This window comes from Macaca mulatta, chromosome 20 (assembly GCF_049350105.2).
Source record: "Macaca mulatta isolate MMU2019108-1 chromosome 20, T2T-MMU8v2.0, whole genome shotgun sequence".
Taxonomy (NCBI): Eukaryota; Metazoa; Chordata; class Mammalia; order Primates; family Cercopithecidae; genus Macaca; species Macaca mulatta.
Window position 1 is genome coordinate 12,947,942 of NC_133425.1, and position 19,753 is coordinate 12,967,694.

At 47.7% G+C, this 19,753-nt stretch overlaps 1 long non-coding RNA gene across 1 annotated transcript; it reads left to right on the forward strand.

Annotated features, from left to right (window-relative positions):
- The first annotated feature begins 2,736 nt into the window (after positions 1–2,736).
- On the forward strand, positions 2,737–5,415 carry LOC144338416 (uncharacterized). The gene is made up of 2 exons (XR_013412497.1): positions 2,737–4,506; positions 5,189–5,415. It is a non-coding gene; the product is annotated as an uncharacterized LOC144338416 (long non-coding RNA).
- The last annotated feature ends 14,338 nt before the right edge of the window (positions 5,416–19,753 follow it).

A 19,753-nucleotide genomic window follows, 5' to 3' on the forward strand; every position in this document is an offset into this window, starting at 1 on the left:
ACCAGGTAAGTGCTGCAACAAATATTGGAGAGCTGATGGGCTATGGTTTTAGGGAAGCGCCTCTAAGAAAGGGGTGGATTACGCTGGGCGCAGTGGCTCACATCTGTAATCCCAGCACTTTGGGAGGCCGAGGCAGGGAGATCACGAGGTTAGAAGTTCAAGACCAGCCTGGCCAACATGGTGAAACCGTGTCTCTACTAAAAATACAAAAATTAGCCAGGCATGGTGGCAGGTGCCTGTAGTCCCAGCTACTGGGGAGGCTGAGGCAGGAGAATCGCTTGAACCTGGGAGGCGGAGGTTGTAGTGAGCCGAGATCGCACCACTGTACTCCAGCCTGGGTGACACAGCGAGACTCCATCTCAAAACAAAATAAGAAAAAGAAAGGGGTGGATTATTCTCGTGACCAGAGGCTGCTCATCATTCAGGCCTCAGTTCCAACAGCCTCTTCTTCGAGAGGCTTTCACTGACAGCCCATCTAAAAGTTGCTCACTAACACAGCCCCCTATCTTATTTTCCAAGCAATCATCATGATCTGAAATGACCTCATCTAGTCCTGTTGCCAGAAGGCTCAGGAGATCTCTGGATACTGATGAGACCCCAGCCCCAGCCAGTTTCCAGGTTCTTGACACCATGGAGAGAAAGAATTCAAGAATGAGTTGAATGACGCAAAGGGCAAGAAGGGTTTTTTGGTTTTTGTCATTTTTGGTTTTTTGAGACAGGATCTCCGTCACCCAGGCTGAAGTACAGAGGCGCAATCATGGCTCACTGCAGTCTTCATCTCCCAGGCTCAGGTGATTCCCCCACCTCAGCCTCCTGAGTAGCTGGGACTACAGGCATACACCACCACACTGACTAATTTTTTTTTTTTTTTTTTTTTTTTTTTTTTGTAGAGACAGGGTTTTGCCATGTTGCCCAGGCTGGTCCCAAACTTCTGGGCTCAAGCAGTCCTCCCACCGTGACCTCCCAAAGTGCTGGAATTACAGATGTGAGACACTGTACCCAGCTGCAAGAAGCTTTATTGTGAAGTGAACATACACATTTAAGAGAGAAATGCAGGCATGCCAGTGAGAATGAGTCTCGCACAACGGAGTTTGGGTTTCTAATTTTATGGGTGTTTCTTTCAGTTACAGGATGGAATTATCATTAGGCATTCTGGAAAAGGAGGGGATTTCAGGGACCTCCACCTTAATTACTGCCCCCTTTCTCCCTTATTTGGGTTTGCTGGAAGAAGCATGGACATGTCACCCTGACCAGAGTTTTGGCCATATTCTCTCCCTTGGGTTTTCTGTTACCCTGTGGTTTCTTTGCCTAGTTCCTGTTTTAGCTGTTGTTTGGGTTTTTCCATCCTCCTGTGACCACCCAGTGCTGTTCCTGTCTCAGGCATTTGGGTGCGTGTTTGTGGTCTGCCTCCAACCCTACAGGAGAGCAGAGACCCTGCTTCTTTTTTTTGGTTTGTTTTTTATTTTTTTGCTTTTTGAGACAGTTTTGCTCTTGTTGCCCAGGCTGGAGTGCAATGATGCAACCTTGGCTCACTGCAACCTCCGCCTCCCGGGTTCAAGCGATTCTCCTGCCTCAGCCTCCCAAATAGCTTAGATTACAGGTGTGCGCCACCACACCTGGCTGATTTTTGTATTTTTAGTATAGACGGGGTTTCTCCGTGTTGGTCAGGCTGGTCTTACCTGACCTCAGGTGATCCACCCGCCTCAGCCTCCCAAAGTATTGGGATTGCAGGCATGAGTCACCACACCTGGCCCAACTGGTTTCTTTTGTCCTATATTCTCAGCCTCTCGATAGTAGGTAGCACCCCTTAAATACTTCTGGAGTGGGCCTGGCGCGGTGGCTCACGCCTGTAATCCCAGCACTTTGGGAAGCCTAGGCGGGCAGATCACAAGGTCAGGAGTTCAAGACCAGCCTGACCAACATGATGAAACCCCGTCTCTACTAAAAATACAAAAATTAGTCGGGCATGCGCGCCTGTAATCCTAGCCACTCAGGAGGCTGAGGCAGGAGAATCGCTTGAACCCGGGAGGTGGAGGTTGCAGTGAGCCAAGATCATGCCTTTGCACGCCAGCCTGGGCGACAGAGCGAGACTCTGTCTCAAAAAAATAAAATAAAAATTCTGGAGTGGATTTCTCAAGCAAGCCTGAGGCTAAGATCTGATTAGAAGCGTGAGTAAGAGATATCCTAATGCAGTGGTGCACGTAGAAAAGAAAAAAGCCTGACGCGGTGGCTCACGCCTGTAATCCCAGCACTTTGGGAGGCCGAGGTGGGCAGATCACTTGAGGCCAGGAGTTCAAGACCTTCCTGGCCAACATGGCGAACCCATGTCTGTACCAAAAATACAAAAATTAGCCAGGCGTTGTGGCACGTGCCTGTAATCCCAACTACTTGGAAGGCTGAGGCGCTCATGCCACTGCACTCCAGCCTGGGCGACAGACCGAGACTCCATCTCGAAAAAAAAGCTCTTGTGATTGCATTGGGTCCACCTGGATAACCCAAGATGGTCTCTTCATCTCGAGATTGTAATTTCATCACAACAGCAGACTCCCTTTTACTAGGTAACAGGTTACTGGGGTTAGCATGTGGACATCTTTGGGGAACCGTAAGTCTGCCTATCACAGAGCAAAGTAAAGGACATCTGTGTATGGGTGGGCCTGCTTCCTGGGATCCCCATCTCCAGCCCTTGTTGAGGTGATGACACTCCCTGTTCCCCCACCCCCGGTAGCACGGGCGCAATTTTTTTTTTTTTTTTTTTTTTTTTGACGCGGAGTCTTGCTCTGTGCCCCAGGCCGGAGTGCAGTGGCGCGATCTCGGCTCACTGCAAGCTCCGCTCCCCCGGGTTCACGCCATTCTCCTGCCTCAGCCTCCCGAGTAGCTGGGACTACAGGCGCCCGCCACCTCGCCCGGCTAATTTTCTTGTATTTTTAGTAGAGACGGGGTTTCACTGTGTTAGCCAGGATGGTCTCGATCTCCTGACCTCATGATCCGCCCGTCTCGGCCTCCCAAAGTGCTGGGATTACAGGCTTGAGCCACCGCGCCCGGCCTCTCACGGGCGCTATTGTGCTAAGGAAAATAGATGGAGTCATTCCTGAGGCTTCCACTCTGGTGAGAGAAATTTTCAGTTTCTTCATTGGATATTGCACTGACAGGTACCCTCTCTAAGGACCTGTTATGTGCCCCATGCCTTGTGCAAGGCACCTGAGGGTACAAAGTTGGATAAGACAGGATTCCTGCCATCAACCAACCTACAGTCAGGTTGAGGAGACAGGCTCTGTGCATCAGTGATTCCAGGGGTGGCCAGGGTAGGCAGAGGAGTCTGTGGAGCCACCTAGGAGTGACCTCTTCATTCTCTCCAGAAATGTTTACAGAGCACTTACTCTGTGCCAGATACTATTCTAAATTCATGGGATGTGTCAGTACAGAACAAAGATCACTATCCTCATGCAGTTTACATTCCAGGAGAGAGTGAAACAGACAACAAACAATGTAAGTAAATCATGGAGTATGTTAGAGGATGCTAGGTATTATGTTTAAAGAAAAAGCGGTGGTGGGCAGAAGCCGAGCACAGCAGCTCCACCTGTCATCCCAGCACTTTGGGAGACCGAGGCAGAAGTTCGAAACTACTTTGGGCGCCATGAGGAGACATCTCTACAAACAAAAAAGGTGGGGGGAAGGGGGAGATGTAGAAGCAACAGTACTTAAAGACACTGATATAGATGCCAGATTGAGAAGTAGGGTGGTTATCAATGAATGCTATGAAGATACCATAAAGGAGATGGTGACAGCCCATTCTGGGCACACTGCTTGTGAGGTAGCCCTGCTCTGCAAGGAGTAGGGGTTTTTCTGTTTTGTTTTGTTTTTGGGAAATTTAATTGTGGCCAGGCGTGGTGGCTCACACCTGTAATCCCAGCACTTTAGGAGGCTGAGGTAGGCAGATCACCTGAGGTCAGGAGTTTGAGACCAGCCTGGCCAACATGGCAAAACCTCGTCTCTACTAAAAACACAAAAATGAGCCGGGCGTGGTGGCGCACACCTGTAATCCCAGCTACACAGGAGGATGAGGCAGGAGAATCGCTTGAACTCAGAAGGCAGAGGTTGCAGTGAGCTGAGGTTGTGCCACTGTACTCCAGCCTGGGCAACAGAGTGAGACTCTATCTCAAATAATAATTTTTCAATTAATTGAAGGAGATGGTGGGAAAACCAAGTCATACAAAAGGAGTTGCAGAGTCATTCCTGTAGGGGTCCAGTAGGAGCCTGCCCAGGGGTCACCGGAACTGGGTAGACTCATGAACACCCTGCCAACTCTAGCTGAGGTTAACAACTGCTTCCCAGCCCTCTCTGTTCTTGCCATGTGGTCTACAAATGCAGCTTTACCAGAAACTCCAGGCATATTTCAAGATTAGCTAGAAATTGGGATTTTATTACAACAAATCACCCTATTTTGAAAAGAGAATTAAGTAGAGAAAAGAAACACTATATAATACAAATAAGCTATGTCCGTAGGCAGCATTGAGCCCATGGGCCACCCACTTGCAACATCTGTCTTAAAAACTAAATAAGATAGAGATAGATCTGGCCGGGCGCAGTGGCTCAAGCCTGTAATCCCAGCACTTTGGGAGGCCGAGACGGGCGGATCACGAGGTCAGGAGATCGAGACCATCCTGGCTAACGCAGTGAAACCCTGTTTCTACTAAAAAAAAATACAAAAAACTAGCCGGGTGAGGTGGCGGGCGCCTGTAGTCCCAGCCACTCGGGAGCCTGAGGCAGGAGAATGGCCTGAACCCGGGAGGCGGAGCTTGCAGTGAGCCCAGATCGCGTCACTACACTCCAGCCCAGGCGACAGAGCAAGACTCCATCTCAAAAAAAAAAAAAAAGATATAGATAGATCTTAGGACAACCCTTCTAGATTCATTTTTTTTTTTTTTTTTTGAGACGGAGTCTCGCTCCCTCACCCAGGCTGGAGTGCAGTGGCCGGATCTCAGCTCACTACAAGCTCCGCCTCCCGGGTTCACGCCATTCTCCTGCCTCAGCCTCCCGAGTAGCTGGGACTACAGGCGCCCGCCACCTCGCCCGGCTAAGTTTTTGTATTTTTAGTAGAGACGGGGTTTCACTGTGTTAGCCAGGATGGTCTCGATCTCCTGACCTCGTGATCCGCCCGTCTCGGCCTCCCAAAGTGCTGGGATTACAGGCTTGAGCCACCGCGCCCGGCCTCTAGATTCATTAATGGGAGTTATGATGTAGTCACCAGATACTGTAGTGAATGCCATAAAAAATACAGATGGGGCTAGGCGGGGTGGCTCACACCTGTAATCCCAGCGCTTTGGGAGGCCGAGGCAGGTGAATCACTTGAGGTCAGAGGTTCGAGACCAGCGTGGGAAACATGGTGAAACGCCATCTCTACCAAAAATACAAAAATTAGCCAGGCGTGGTAGTGGGCACCTGTAATTCCAACTACTTAGGAGGCTGAGGTGAGAGAATTGTTGGAACTCAGGAGGCAGAGGTTGCAGCGCGCTGAGATCTACCCACTGTATTCCAGCCTGGGTGACACAGCAAGACTTTGTCTCAAAAAAAAAAAAATATATATATATATATATTTGTATGTATATATATTTGTGTGTGTATATACATATATATACACACACAAATATATTTGTGTATATATATAATATACATTTTTGTGTATATATGTTTTTGGGGGGAGGGGGCAAAAAAAAATGGAAGACAAAGTTATGACTGGACACCTGATCTTTTTATCTTTTTTTCTTCTCTTTTTCTTTTCTTTTTTTTTTTTTTTTAAAGACAGGGCCTCTCTCTGTTACCCAGGCTGGAGTGCAGTGGCACAACCACAGCTCACTGCAGCCTCAATCTCCTGGGCTCAAGCAATCCTCCCACCTCAGCCTCCCAAGTAGCTGGGACTACAGGCTCATGCCACAGCCTTTTTAATTAAAAAAAGAAAGAAAAAGAAAGCAAACAAGGGCTGTTCTTTCCTATGCTTTTGGCTTTTCTGAAGTATATTAGTTTGCAATTTCAGCCTTCTTGCTTGCCTTGAATCCTCCACCCCTCTGCATGTTGTACCTGTTCTCAGCTGTATTAGGAGTCAGTATATAGGATTAGCTCAGGATGCCTTGGTTTTCCTTTCAGCTAGGCACCAAATCAAGTGTCTCAGTAAAATAACCCATCTCCTAGCACCCATCCAAAAAACTGGGAGTTACTTCTCCTTGGCCCATGAGGTCTCTGAATACCAGCTTCTACATCTAAGCAGCAATAGCAGTAGTAGTTCGGCTTTCTGTCCAAAGTTATCTGAGATTCTCAGCAGGAGCTGGCGTGCACACATAACAATATGTGCTTTTTAAAAATATATTCACTGGCCGGGCGCAGTGTCTCACGCCTATAATCCCAGCCATTTAGGAGGCCGAGGTGGGCGGATCACTTAAGGTCAGGTGTTCAAGACCAGTCTGGCCAACATGGTGAAACCCCATCTCTACTAAAAATAAAAAAATTAGCTGGGCATGGTGATGGATCCCTGTAGTCCCAGCTACTTAGAGGCTGAGGCAGGAGAAATGCTTGAATCCAGAAGGCGGAGGTTGCAGTGAGTCAAGATTGTGCCACTGCACTCCAGCCTGAGCAACAGAGCAAGACTACATCTCAAAAAAAAAAAAAAGAATATATATATACACACACACACACAACTTAAGTTCCCCCTGAAAGAAAAAAGTACTTTGTATTGTGATAAATATATTGACTCATTTAAGCTTTCCCAAATAAATACAAGGTGAACTTTAAGATGCTGCAAGTAGGTAGCACAATTGTGGAAGCTGTGGAGTCTGGGAAGCATGGAGGCAAGTCCTCCTTACCTATCTGGGGGGCCCTAAGCAAGTATCTTTCAGAGCCTTGAGTTCATCTTTAAATGCGGATAACGATCCTCCTGGCACAGTGATGATTAAATAACATATATAAACCACCTGGCACAGTGACTGTTCAATAAACAGCAGATCCTTTTTTTTTTTTATCACCTAGAGTTCAGTGGCAAGATCACAGCTCACTGTAACCTCAGCCTCCCGGAGCTCAAGGAGTCCTCCCACCTCAGCCTTCTGAGTAGCTGGGACTACAGGCATGCACACCACCACACCTGTCTAATTTTTGTATTTTTTGGTAGAGATGGGGTTTTACCATGTTGCCTAGGCTGGTCTCGAACTCCTGGGCTTAAGCAATCTGCCTACCTCAGCCTCCCGAAGTGCTGGGATTACAGGTGTGAGCCACCGTGCCCAGCATAGCAGTTATTATACCATGATGGAGTAATCTTTCCAGCAGGAATCTTTGGGGTGGGAAGGGATATTTGCACATGCACATACCCCATCCCCAGGAGATTGTGAAGCATGCTCCCCAGTCCACCCTGGGAGTGACTGCCTTGGAAAAAACTGTTCCTGAGGGGCAGGATGGCGGGTCACAAATCCCTCAGGTGCACTGAGGTGGAAAAATGGTCAAGAGTCTCTGCCTTAAAAATGGAGCTTAGGAGATAAAACCCACCATCTAGGGGCCATTATCACCATGTTACCTACTGAAATGAGCTGACCACAGGACCAACCTCATATAAGAACAGATAACAAAAATGACCTGTTTGCAAATATTACAGACCTGTACGAGAAAAGAAGCACCTTCCGATTTCTAGCACTTAAAATATGAAAGAAACATTTAGGAAAACATTTAGAGAAGAAACATTTAATACTCAAAATGTGCTCCATGTTTGCCAAATTGCCCCAGGATACTCTGACCACATGCATTGAGTGTTGTCAGTACTCCTGGAAATCTGTGCTAGAATCTTAATGTGCACCATGCAAAGTTTAATATCACATTTCTGTTGAATAATCACTGTGAGGCCGGGTGCGTTGGCTCATGCCTGTACTCCCAACACTTTGGGAGGCTGAGGCGGGCGTATCACCTAAGGTCAAGAGTTCGAGACCAGCCTGACCAAAATGATGAAAACCTGTCTCTACTGAAAATACAAAATTAGCCAGGCGTGGTGACACATGTCTGTAATCCCAGCTACTCGGGAGGCTGAGACAGGAGAATCACTTGAACCCAGGAGGCAGAGGTCACAGTGAGCCAAGATCACGCCTTTGTACTTCAGCCCGGGCAAGAAGAGCAAAACTGTGTCTCAAAAAAAAAAAAAAAAAAAATTAAATAAAAAAAAAATTAAACATGCTCTTTGACGATTCCCCAAGATGTGGATTTGGGAAATGCATTACAGAATAGAAAGGAGCAAAAACACAGATTAAGGGAACCTGATATGCTGGGATACAGGGTCCAGGACCTTTGTCATTCAATATGTGAAAATATCAGGATGTGGCCGGGCGCAGTGGCTCAAGCCTGTAATCCCAGCACTTTGGGAGGCCGAGACGGGCGGATCACGAGGTCAGGAGATCGAGACCATCCTGGCTAACACGGTGAAACCCTGTCTCTACTAAAAAATACAAAAAACTAGCCGGGCGAGGTGGCGGGCGCCTGTAGTCCCAGCTACTCGGGAGGCTGAGGCAGGAGAATGGCGTGAACCCGGGAGGCGGAGCTTGCAGTGAGCTGAGATCCGGCCACTGCACTCCAGCCTGGGCGACAGAGTGAGACTCCGTCTCAAAAAAAAAAAAAAAAAAAAAAAAAGAAAATATCAGGATGTGCAAGTGAGAAACTACTTAAAACCTTAAAATCAGAAGATCACTCCCCACCGACACCACAGATTAGAAGATAAGAATCACCTCAAAGGAAGCTGCTGTCGAGCTCCTTTAATTCAACTAACCAACAATATTATGCAACTGCTTTTTAAAATTTATTTATTTATTTATTTATTTTTTTTTTTTTTTTGAGGCGGAGTCTTGCTCTGTCGCCCAGGCTGGAGTACAGCAGCGCCATCTCGGCTCACTACAAGCTCCGCCTCCCGGGTTCACGCCATTCTCCTGCCTCAGCCTCCCGAGTAGCTGGGACTACAGGCGCCCGCCACCTTGCCCGGCTAATCTTTTGTATTTTCAGTAGAGACGGGGTTTCACTGTGTTAGCCAGGATGGTCTCGATCTCCTAACCTCGTGATCTACCCGCCTCGGCCTCCCAAAGCGCTGGGATTACCGGCATGAGCCACCCCACCCGGCCAGCAACTGCTTTTTTTTAAAAAAACATGTTCAAGGATCATACATTTTACTCAGATTTTTATATCATTTGGCAGGGAGCCAAGGCATATTAGGAAATTCACAGAAACCATAAACATAAAAAAATGTGTAAGTCCTCAGTTCAGTAACCACACAAATATTTCCAAGAACACATCCAAAGCCACTTTCCCTTCTGCAAAGCTGTTATAAAATGTACTTAGCACCAGGCACGTGGCCCATGCCTGTAATCCCAGCACTTTGGGAGGCCGAGGCGGGTGGATCACGAGGTCAGGAGTTCAAGACCAGCCTGACCAAGATGGTGAAACCCCGTCTCTACTAAAAATACAAAAATTAGCCAGGTGTGGTGGTGTGTGCCTGTAATCCCAGCTACTGAGGAGGCTGAGGCAGGAGAATCACTTAAACCCGGGAGGCGGAGGTTGCAGTGAGGCGAGATCACGCCACTGCATCCCAGCTTGGGCAACAGAGCAAGACTGTCTCAAAAAAAGATAATAAAATATGCTAATTTATCCACAAAATGTATGACAGTAGTTTGGCAACTTTTTTGCTGGAGGGTGTCAAAATCTAGCAATAAAGTTGCTCTAACCAGATTCAAACTAGAATATTATAGATCAAATCTAACCACTCAAATCTTGCCCAAGTCTTAGTGATTCAAATACCCTTTGGGTGCCAGTTCCCTTTCAGCACTCACTGGTATTTTCTTTCAAGGAATTATGAGTGTATATGTCAAGAATTTTTTGTCTGGGCGTGGTGGCTCACGCCTGTAATCCCAGCAGTTTGGGAGGCCAAGGCAAGTGGGTCACCTGAGGTCAGGAGTTGGAGACCAGCCCACCCAACATGGTGAAACACTGTCTCTACTAAAAATACAAAAAATTAGCTGAGCATGGTGGCAGGCACCTGTAATCCCAGCTACCAGGGAGGCTGAGGCAGGAGAATCAATCGAACCCAGAAAGCAGAGGTTGCAGTGAGCTGAGATGGTACCACTGTACTCCAGCCTGGGCAACAGAGCAAGACTCTGTCTCAAAACAAACAAACAAAAGAATTTGTTAGTTGTAAGAGACTGTTAAGTAGTGAACCCTAATTTAAAAAGGCTAAGGGGGCCGGATGCGGTGGCTCACACCTGTAATCCCAGCACTTTGGGAGGTCGAGGCAGGCGGATCACAAGGTCAGGAGATCGAGACCATCCTGGCTAACACGGTGAAACTCCATCTCTACTTTAAAAAATACAAAAAAATTAGCCGGGCATGGTGGCGGGCGCCTGTAGTCCCAGCTACTCAGGAGGCTGAGGCAGGAGAATGGCGTGAACCCAGGAGGCGGAGCTTGCAGTGAGCAGAGATCGCACCACTGCACTCCAGCCTGGGCAACAGAGCGAGACTCCCTCTCAAAAAATAAATAAATAAAAAATAAAAAATAAAATAAAAAGGCTAAGGGGAAGAAAGGAAATTTATGAGCTCACAGAACTTAATTGTCCAGGTAAGGTTCGTGTCAGTATCATCAGAAACTCAGGCACGCACTCTCCTTCTGTCAGTTCTGCTTTCCATTCTCAGGCAGACCCACCCCTTGGGGCAATGTAACTGCCAGCAGTTCCAGGCTTAGGTGGTATTTTCTCAGCAACTTACACAAAGCCTGGCTCTTACAAACATTTCCATAAAACCTGGACCTGACTCATTGGCCAGAACTGTGTCACACTGTCACCAGTGGAGGGTGTCCAGGTTCTTGACATTTGAACAAAGAATTGGACGACACGCACAAAGCAATGAAAGAAAAGCACAGATTTATTGAAACGAAAGTAACACTGCACAGAGTAGGGAGCAAGTTAGAGGAAGTGACTCAAGAACACTGGTTACAGAATTTTCTGGGGTTTAAATACCCTTCAGAGGTTTCCCATTGGTTATTTGGGGTATACATTATGTAAATGAAGAGGATAAGTGAAGCTACAAAGCTATTTACTTGGCATACACCCTATGCAAATGAAGAGGATGTTTCCTGCCATAGCTGAAGTGAAGTTACCTCATCTCTACTAAAAATACAAAAATTAGCTGAAGTGGTAGCGGGCATCTGTAATCCCAGCTACTTAAGAGGCTGAGGCAGGAGAATCGCTTGAATCCAGGAGGCAGAAGTTGCAGTGAGCCGAGATCAGGCCACTGAACTCCATCTAGAACAAAAAGCAAAAAACAAAAAAGGACAGTTAATTGGGGGGTTTTCCCTTTTATTTCATTCTAGGAAGTTTGTTTGTTTGTTTATTGAGACAGAGTCTCACTTTGTTGCCCAGGCTATAGTGCAGTGGTAGGCTCTTGGCTCACTGCAGCCTCTGCCTCCCAGGTTCAAGCAATTTTCCTGCCTCAGCCTCCCAAGTAGCTGGGATTACAGGTGCTCACCACCATACCAAGCTAATTTTTCTATTTTTAATAGAGATGGAGTTTCACCATGTTGGCCAGGGTGGCCTCGAACTCCTGACCTCAGGTGATCCACCCACCTCGGCCTCCCAAAGTGCTGGGATTACAGGTGTGACAGCCACCACGCTCAGCCGAGTTCTAGAAAGTTTTTAGGTTCCCTGCCTCCAGACCCCATTCTCCTGCCTCAACATGACCATCCTGAATCAATCATCCAGGCAGGGCAGGTTATACAGTTTTGTTGTAAACAGTTATGTTAAGGCCGGGTGTGGTGGCTCACATCTGTAATCCCAGCACTTGGGAGGCCGGAGTGGGCAGATCACTTGAGGCCAGAAATTCCAGACTAGCTTGGCCAACATGGTGAAACCCCATCTCTACCAAAAATACAAAAATTACCCAGATGTGGTGGCATGCACCTATAACCTCAGCTACTCAGGAGGCTGAAATAGGAGAATCGCTTGAACCCAGGAGGCAGAGGTTGCAGTGAGCTGAGATTGGCCACTGCATTCCAGCCTGGGCAACAGAGCCAGACTCTGGACAAAAAAAAAAAAAAAAAAAAAAAAAAAAAAAAAAAAAGAACAATGCTCCTTGATAGGTGCTGTTCTACAACACAGAGACTAAGGGGAATTGAAAGATAATCCTCAAAGATTTCCAAATGTTGGCTGCGTGCAGTGGCTCACGCCTGTAATTCCAGCACTTTGGGAGGCCGAGGTGGGCAGATCACCTGAGGTCAGGAGTTCGAGACCAACCTGGCCAACATGGTAAAACCCCGTCTCTACTAAAAATTCAAAAATTAGCCGGGCATGGTGTCTTGCCTCTCTTGTCCCAGCTAGTCAGGAGGCTGAGGTGGGAGAATCGCTTGAACCCAAGAGGCAGAGGCTGCAGTGAGCCGAGATCGCACTACTGCATTCGAGCCTGGTTTCAGAGTGAGACCCCATCTCAAAAAAAAAAAAAAGATTTCTATGTGGCACGAAGGCTTTTGGACGATATGTAAGTCAAAAAGAATGCATGTGACATCTTGTATTTAGTTATGAAAAGCAAGTGTTTGTTGAATAACATGTATGTCGTGATTAAGATGTCAGGGTAAGGCCAGGCATGGTGGCTCACACCTGTAATCCCAGCACTTTGGGAGGCCGAGGTGGGCGGAGATCACGAGGTCAGGAGATCAAGACCATCTGGCTAACATGGTGAAACCCCGTCTCTACTCTCTACTAAAAATACAAAAAACTAGCCAGGCGTGGTGGCGGGCGCCTGTAGTCCCAGCTACTCAGGACACTGAGGCAGGAGAATGGCGTGAACCCGGGAGGTGGAGCTTGCAGTGAGCTGAGATCATGCCACTGCACTCCAGTCTGGGTGACAGAGCGAGACTCCGTCTCAAAAAAATAAAGATGTGAGAGATCTGATCAGCTGAGGAGAAACTAAAGCAGAAGACAAGTGATCACTGATAAGATCAGAGAAGAGGCCAGGAAACAATATGCAGAGCCAAGGAATGAAAAATATGCAGTAAGACGTAATCGGGGGTGTGGGGGGAGCGGGGCGCAGTGGCTTATGTCTGTAATCCCAGCTACACAGGAGGCTGAGGCAAGAATTGCTGAACCCAGGAGGCTGAGGTTGCAGTGAGCTGAGATCGCGCCACTGCGCTCCAGCCTGGGCCACAGAGCGAGACTGTCTCAAAAAACAAAAAAGATGTCATCAGCCAGGAAACAAAACTTCCCTCAAAGAAGCTAAAGCTAAGTTAAATGTGTTTGCAAACTGGCAGTTATGGTGGTAAATTTTGGGTATGCAGTTTTTAAAATTACAGTTTAAGGGGGTAAAAAAGCAGCAGCTCTGAAAAGTATTTGCCTTATGAAGGCAATTAAATAAATTCTTTTTTTTTTTTTTTTTGAGATGGAGTCTCACTTTATTGCCTAGGCTGAATTGCCAGACCATGGCTCACTGCAACCTCTGCCTCCTGGGTTCAAGCAATTCTCCTGCCTCAGCCTTCTGAGTAGCTGGAATTACAGGTGCTGCCACCAAGCCTGGCCAATTTTTGCATTTTTAGTAGAGACGGGGTTTTGCCATGTTGGCCAGGCTGGTCTCAAACTCCTGACCTCAGGTCATCCATTCGCCTCAGCCTCCCAAAGTGCTGGGATTACAGGCATCAGCCACTGCACCCAGCTGAGCTTTGTTAAGAATCAAATTTTTAACACCAACAACAAAAAAGTAAAGAATCTGGCCGGTTGTGGTGGCTCACACCTGTAATCCCAGCACTTTGGGAGGCCGAGACTGGCTGGATCACAAGGTCAGGAGATTGAGACCATCCTGGCTAACGCAGTAAAACGACTTCTCTACTAAAAAAAATACAAAAAATTAGCCAGACATGGTGGCAAGCGCCTGTAGTCCCAGCTACTTGAGAGGCTGAGGCAGGAGAATGGTGTGAACCTGGGAGGCGGAGCTTGCAGTGAGCTGAGATCACACCACTGCACTCCAGCCTGGGCGACAGAACGAGACTCCGTCTCAAAAACAACAACAAAACCCTATTCCTTTTCTTACAGTTTCTGTATTTGCACCTATAAAAGAATAAGATAAACAGGGCACGGTGGCTCATGCTTGTAATCCCATCTCTTTAGGAGGCCGAGGCGGATAGACTGCTTGAGGACAGGAGTTCAAGACCAGCCTGACCAACATGGTGAAACTCTGTCTCTACTAAAAATACAAAAATTAGCCGGGTGTGGTGGCAGACACCTGTAATCCCAGCTACTCGGGAGGCTGAGGCAGGAGAATCACTTGAACCCAGGGGGCACAGTTTGCATCTTGCCACTGCGCTCCAGCATGGGCAACAGAGCAAGACTCTGTCTCAAAAAAAAAAAAAAAATACAATATTGGGATTTTACAGTGCTTCCAACCAGAAAAACAGCAATAGTTAAATACGGCAGTTTTAAAATAGCCACATCCAGCCGGTCGTGGTGCCTCATGCCTGTAATCCCAGCACTTTGGGAGGCCGAGAATGGTGGATCACCTGAGGTCAGGAGTTTGAGACCAGCTTGGCCAACATGGTGAAACCCCGTCTCTGCTAAAAATAAAAAAATCAGACGGGCATCGTGGCATGTGCCAGTAATCCCAGCTACTGGGGGGCTGAGGCCGGAGGATCACTTGAACCTGGGAGACAGAGGTTGCAGTGAGCCGAGATCGTGCCACTGCACTCCAGCCTGGGCAACACAGTGGACTGTCTCAAAAAAAAAAGTCACGTCCTTTCTTCACCAAAACAATTTTTTTCTTTGGGGTGGCAGACAGGGTGGGTGGGTTGTGAGTTTTAGAGGGCTATGATAGACCACTGGTGACACCTTGTGGCTAGTTCTTACCATTACAACCACATTTTGGGTTCCCTTTCAAATGTAAAATTAGAAAAATCAACGTTGGGTATTGTTTCATTTACATAATTTTATGAAACTAAAATGTGTTTAACTTTTCATTTTGAGATGATTATAGATTCGTCAGAGGGTCCCAAGAAATGTATAGGGAAGTTCCATAGACCCTTCTCAGACTCCCCCAGTGTTAACTATTAAATACCAAAACCAAGAAAGGGACATTGGTACAATCTATAGATCTAATGCAGTTTTCACAGTTACACCTGCTCTCCTTTGTGACAAAAGCACTTTGACATATCAAGGAAAATGCATCAGGCCAACAAGAATCTCTTTCTTTGGTGGTGAAATAATATTAAATTCAATGACCAACTAGAAATTTTACCTTAGTTTTATGATAAAGTAAAATGAATCTCAGCATTCTACAACTTAGTTTTGTTGAAACAAATCTTGTTTCAGGCTGGAGTGGTGCCATCTTGGCTCACTGCAGCCTCAACCTCCCAGCTCACGGCTCCAGTGATCCTCCCACCTCAGCATCCCAGGTGGCTGGAACTACAGGCACACAACGCAACACCCATTTTTTTTTTTTTTTTTTTTTTTGAGACAGGGTCTCACTCTGTCACCCAGGCTGGAGTCTGGAGTACAGTGGCATGATCATGGCTCACTACTGTCTCTGCCTCCCAGGTTCAAGCAGTTCTCTTGCTTCAGCCTCCTGAGCAGCTGGGACTACAGGCACAGCAAACCTAATGGTGTTTTTTTTTTTTTTTTTTTTTTTGGATTTTTAGTAAAGACAGGGTTTTGCCATGTTGACCAGACTGGTCTCATACCCCTGACTTCAGGAAATCCACCGGCCTTGGCCTCCCAAAGTGCTGGGATTACAAGTGTGAGCCACCACACCCAGCCCCCAACTAATTTCTTGTACTTTTTTTTTTTTTGTAGAGATGGGATTTTTGCCATGTTGGCCAGGCAGGTCTTGAACTCCTGACCTCAAGTGACCCAGCCGCCTTGGCCTCCCAAAATGCTGGGATTACCAGTGGGAGAGACCACATATGACCTCTAGCTTTTTGTGTGTGTGTGAGACAGAGTTTCACTCTTGTTGCCCAGGCTGGAGCGCAATGGCGCGATCTCTGCTCACCGTAACCTCCGCCTCCTGGGTTCAAGCGATTCTCCTGCCTCAGCCTCCCTAGTAGCTGGGATTACAGGTGTCCGCCATCACGCTCGGCTAATTTTTTGTATGTTTGGTAGAAAGAGGGTTTCACCCTGTTGGTCAGGCTGGTCTTGAACTCCTGACCTCAGGTCATCCACCCACCTCAGGCTCCCAAAGTGCTGTGATCACAGGTGTGAGCCACCGCGCCTGGCCTACCTTTCTTCTTTTGCTCAGGATTGCTTTGGATATGTGGACTCATATTGGTTCCACATGAATTTTAGGATTTTTTTTCTGTCTCTGTGAAAATGTCATTGGTATTTTGATAGGGAGTGAAATGAATCTGTAGATGACTTTGGATAGCATGGTCACCGAGGGAAAAAACACCGATAGTTTTTTCTCTGCTCTAACCACGACAGCAATGAACACAGACGACTTCTGTGACCAAAGGTGTGGGGATTTCTCCCCACACACCAAGCAATCAATCAATTCTACATCAGACATCTGCTGGGCGTCCTCCAATTTTTTCTGACATAGTCTCTGTCGCCCAGGCTGGAGTGCAGTGGTGCAATCTTGGCTCACTGCAACTTCCGCTTCCCGGGTTCAAGTGATTCTCCTGCCTCAGCCTCCTGAATAGCTGGGAATACAGGTGCCTGCCACCATGCCTGGGTAATTTTTGTATTTTTAGTAGAGACAGGGTTTCACCATGTTGTCCAGGCTGGTCTTGAACTCCTGACCTCAGGTGATCCACTCTCCTTGGCCTCCGAAAGTTCTGGGATTACAGGCATGAGCGACTGCACCCGGCATTTTTTTTCCCCCTTTTAAACAAGCTCTAGCTCTGTTGCCCAGGCTGGAGTGGAGTAGCACAATCTCAACCTCTGAGGCTCAATCAATCCTCCCACCTCAGCTTTCCAAGTAGCTGGACCACAGGCAAGTGCCATCGTGCCTGGCTTTTTTTCCTGAGACACAGTCTTGCTCTGTCACTCAGACTAGAGTGCAATGACGCGGTCTAGGCTCACTGCAGCCTCTGCCTCCCGGGTTCAAGCGATTCTCTTGCCTCTGCCTCCCGAGTAGCCGGGACTACAGGGACACACCGCCATGCTTGGATAATTTCTGTATTTTTAGTAGAGACAGGGTTTCACCATATTGGCCAGGCTGGTCTCAAACTCCTGACCTCAGGTGATCCACCCATCTCGGCCTCCTAAAGTGCTAGATTGCAGGTGTGAGCCACCGCACCGGGCCTGTTTTTGTATTTTTTATAGAGACAGACTTTTGCCATGTTCACCAGGTTAGTCTCAAACTCCTGAACTTAAGCAATCTACCTGCCTTGGCCTCCCAACATGCTGGGATTACAGGCATGAGGCACCATGCCCAGTCTCAATTCTGACAGTGTCTACCTTGATATAGCATCAGGCCCCACAGACTGAGGGCTCATTCCCACGAAACAGCCCTTTTCCTTCCCACCAGTCACAAATCTGAGCCTCCAGAACCGCTGACTTGTTTCAACTTGGGCTTCCCACAACCCTCTCTTTGGGTTCATTTAATTTGCTAATGCAGCTTACAGAATCCAGGGAAACACATTTACTGGTTTATTATAAAGGATGTTACCGGGCAAGGGATGATGGCTCATGCCTGTAATCCCAGCACTTTGGGAGGCAAAGGCAGGCAGATTACTTGAGGTCAGGAGTTTGACACCAGCCTGGCCAACAAGGCAAAACCTTGTCTCTACTAAAAATCCAAACATTAGTCGGGTGTGGTGGCTCACGCCTGCAATCCCAGCTACTCAGGAGGCTGAGGCAGGAGAATCCCTTGAACCCAAGAGGCGGAACCTGCAGTAAGCTGAGATTTCACACTTTGGGAGGCCAAGGCATGTGGATCACTTGAGGTCAGGAGTTCAAGACCAGCCTGGCCAACATGACGAAAACCCTTCTCTACTAAAAATCCAAAAAGTAGCCGGGCATGGCGGTAGGCACCTGTAATCCCAGCACTTTGGGAGGCTGAGGTGAGCACATCACTTGAGATCAGGAGTTCGAGACCAGCCTGGCTAACATGGAGAAATTCTGTCTCTATTAAAAAATACAAAAATTAACCAGGCGTGATGGCAAAGGAATCCCGGCTACTTGGGAGGTTAAGTCAGGACAATCACTTGAATATGGAAAGTAGAGGTTGCAGTGAGCCGAGACTGCGCCACTGCACTCCAACCTGGGTGACAGAGCGAGACTGTCTCAAAAATAAAAAATAAAAAAAAAGATGTTACCAAGGATACAGATGAAGAGACTCATAGGGTGAGGTGTGGGGAAAGGGGCTCAGAACTTCCCTGCCCTTCTTGGGTGAGCCACCCTCCAGGAACCTCCCCATGTTCAGCTCTCTGGAAACTCCCTGAACCGTCCTCTTAGGCACTGGATAGTTATGATGAATAACCACACAGAAATGCAACTGGACACAAAGGCCATGATCTAACAGACGAAGTGGAGAAACAGAGCAAGGCCTCCAATTCTTCATGCTCTCTGTGGTCCCTTCTTCCAGGGCACATGGCGGGATCTCCTCTGAAGCGGGGGGTATTGTGACCCGCAATCAAAGTAGGTCAGACAACATTCCTCCTTCCAGGGTATGGGGTAGAGCCCATTCTGAAATGGGAGTATTATCACCTACTGTCAGACAAGCTGTGTCACTGAATTTACTTTTTTTTTTTTTGGGGAGATGGAGTCTCACTCTTGTCGCCAGGCTAGAGTGCAGTGGCGTGATCTCAGCTCACTGTAACCTCCTCCTCCTGGGTTCAAGCAATTCTCCTGCCTCAGTCTCCCGAGTAGCTGGGACTACAGGCACACGCCACCATGCCTAGCTAACTTTTGTGTTTTTAGTAGAAATGGGGTTTCACCACGTTGGCCAGGATGGTCTTGACCTCGTGATCCACCTGCCTCAGCCTCCCAAAGTGCTGAGATTACAGACATGAGCCACTGTGCCTGGCCACAGAACTTCTTTATAGCCAACTCCAAGAAGGAAGGCGAGAGAAGATTCCTGCCTTGGGGAGAAAAATGGCAGGAGAAAGAAAGGTTGTTTTCCAAGACCTGCTTCAGAAGTCTCGGCTCACAGCAAGCTCTGCATCCCAGGTTCAAGAATTATTGCACCTCAGCCTCCCGAGTAGCTGAGACTACAGGTGCGTGCCACCACACCCGACTAGTTTTTGTATTTTCAGTAGAGATGAGGTTTCACCATGTTGCTCAGACTGGTCTTGAACTCTTGACCTCAAGTGATCCACCCATCTCAACCTCCCAAAATGCTGGGATTACCGGTGTGAGCCACCACACCCGGCCGACTTTTTTTTTTTTTTTTTTTTTTTTTTTTGAGACCAAGTCTTACTCTGTGCCACAGCCTGGATTGCAATGGCAAGATCTTGGCTCACTGCAACCCCCACCTCCCGGGTTCAAGTGATTCTGTCTCAGCCTCCCAAGTAGCTGGGATTACAGGCATGCACCACCACACCTGGCTAATTTTTTATATTTTTAGTAGAGATGGGGTTTCACCATGTTGGTCAGGCTGGTCTCGAACGCCTGCCCTCAGGTGATCCATCCGCCTCGGCCTCCGAAAGAGCTGGGATTATAGGCGTGAGCCATTGTACCCAGCAACGACACGGAATTATTTTGTTGAGTGGGAGGGGAAGACAGTCTCATTTTGTCATCCACGCTGGAATGCAGTGGCACAATCTCAGCTCACTGCAACCTCC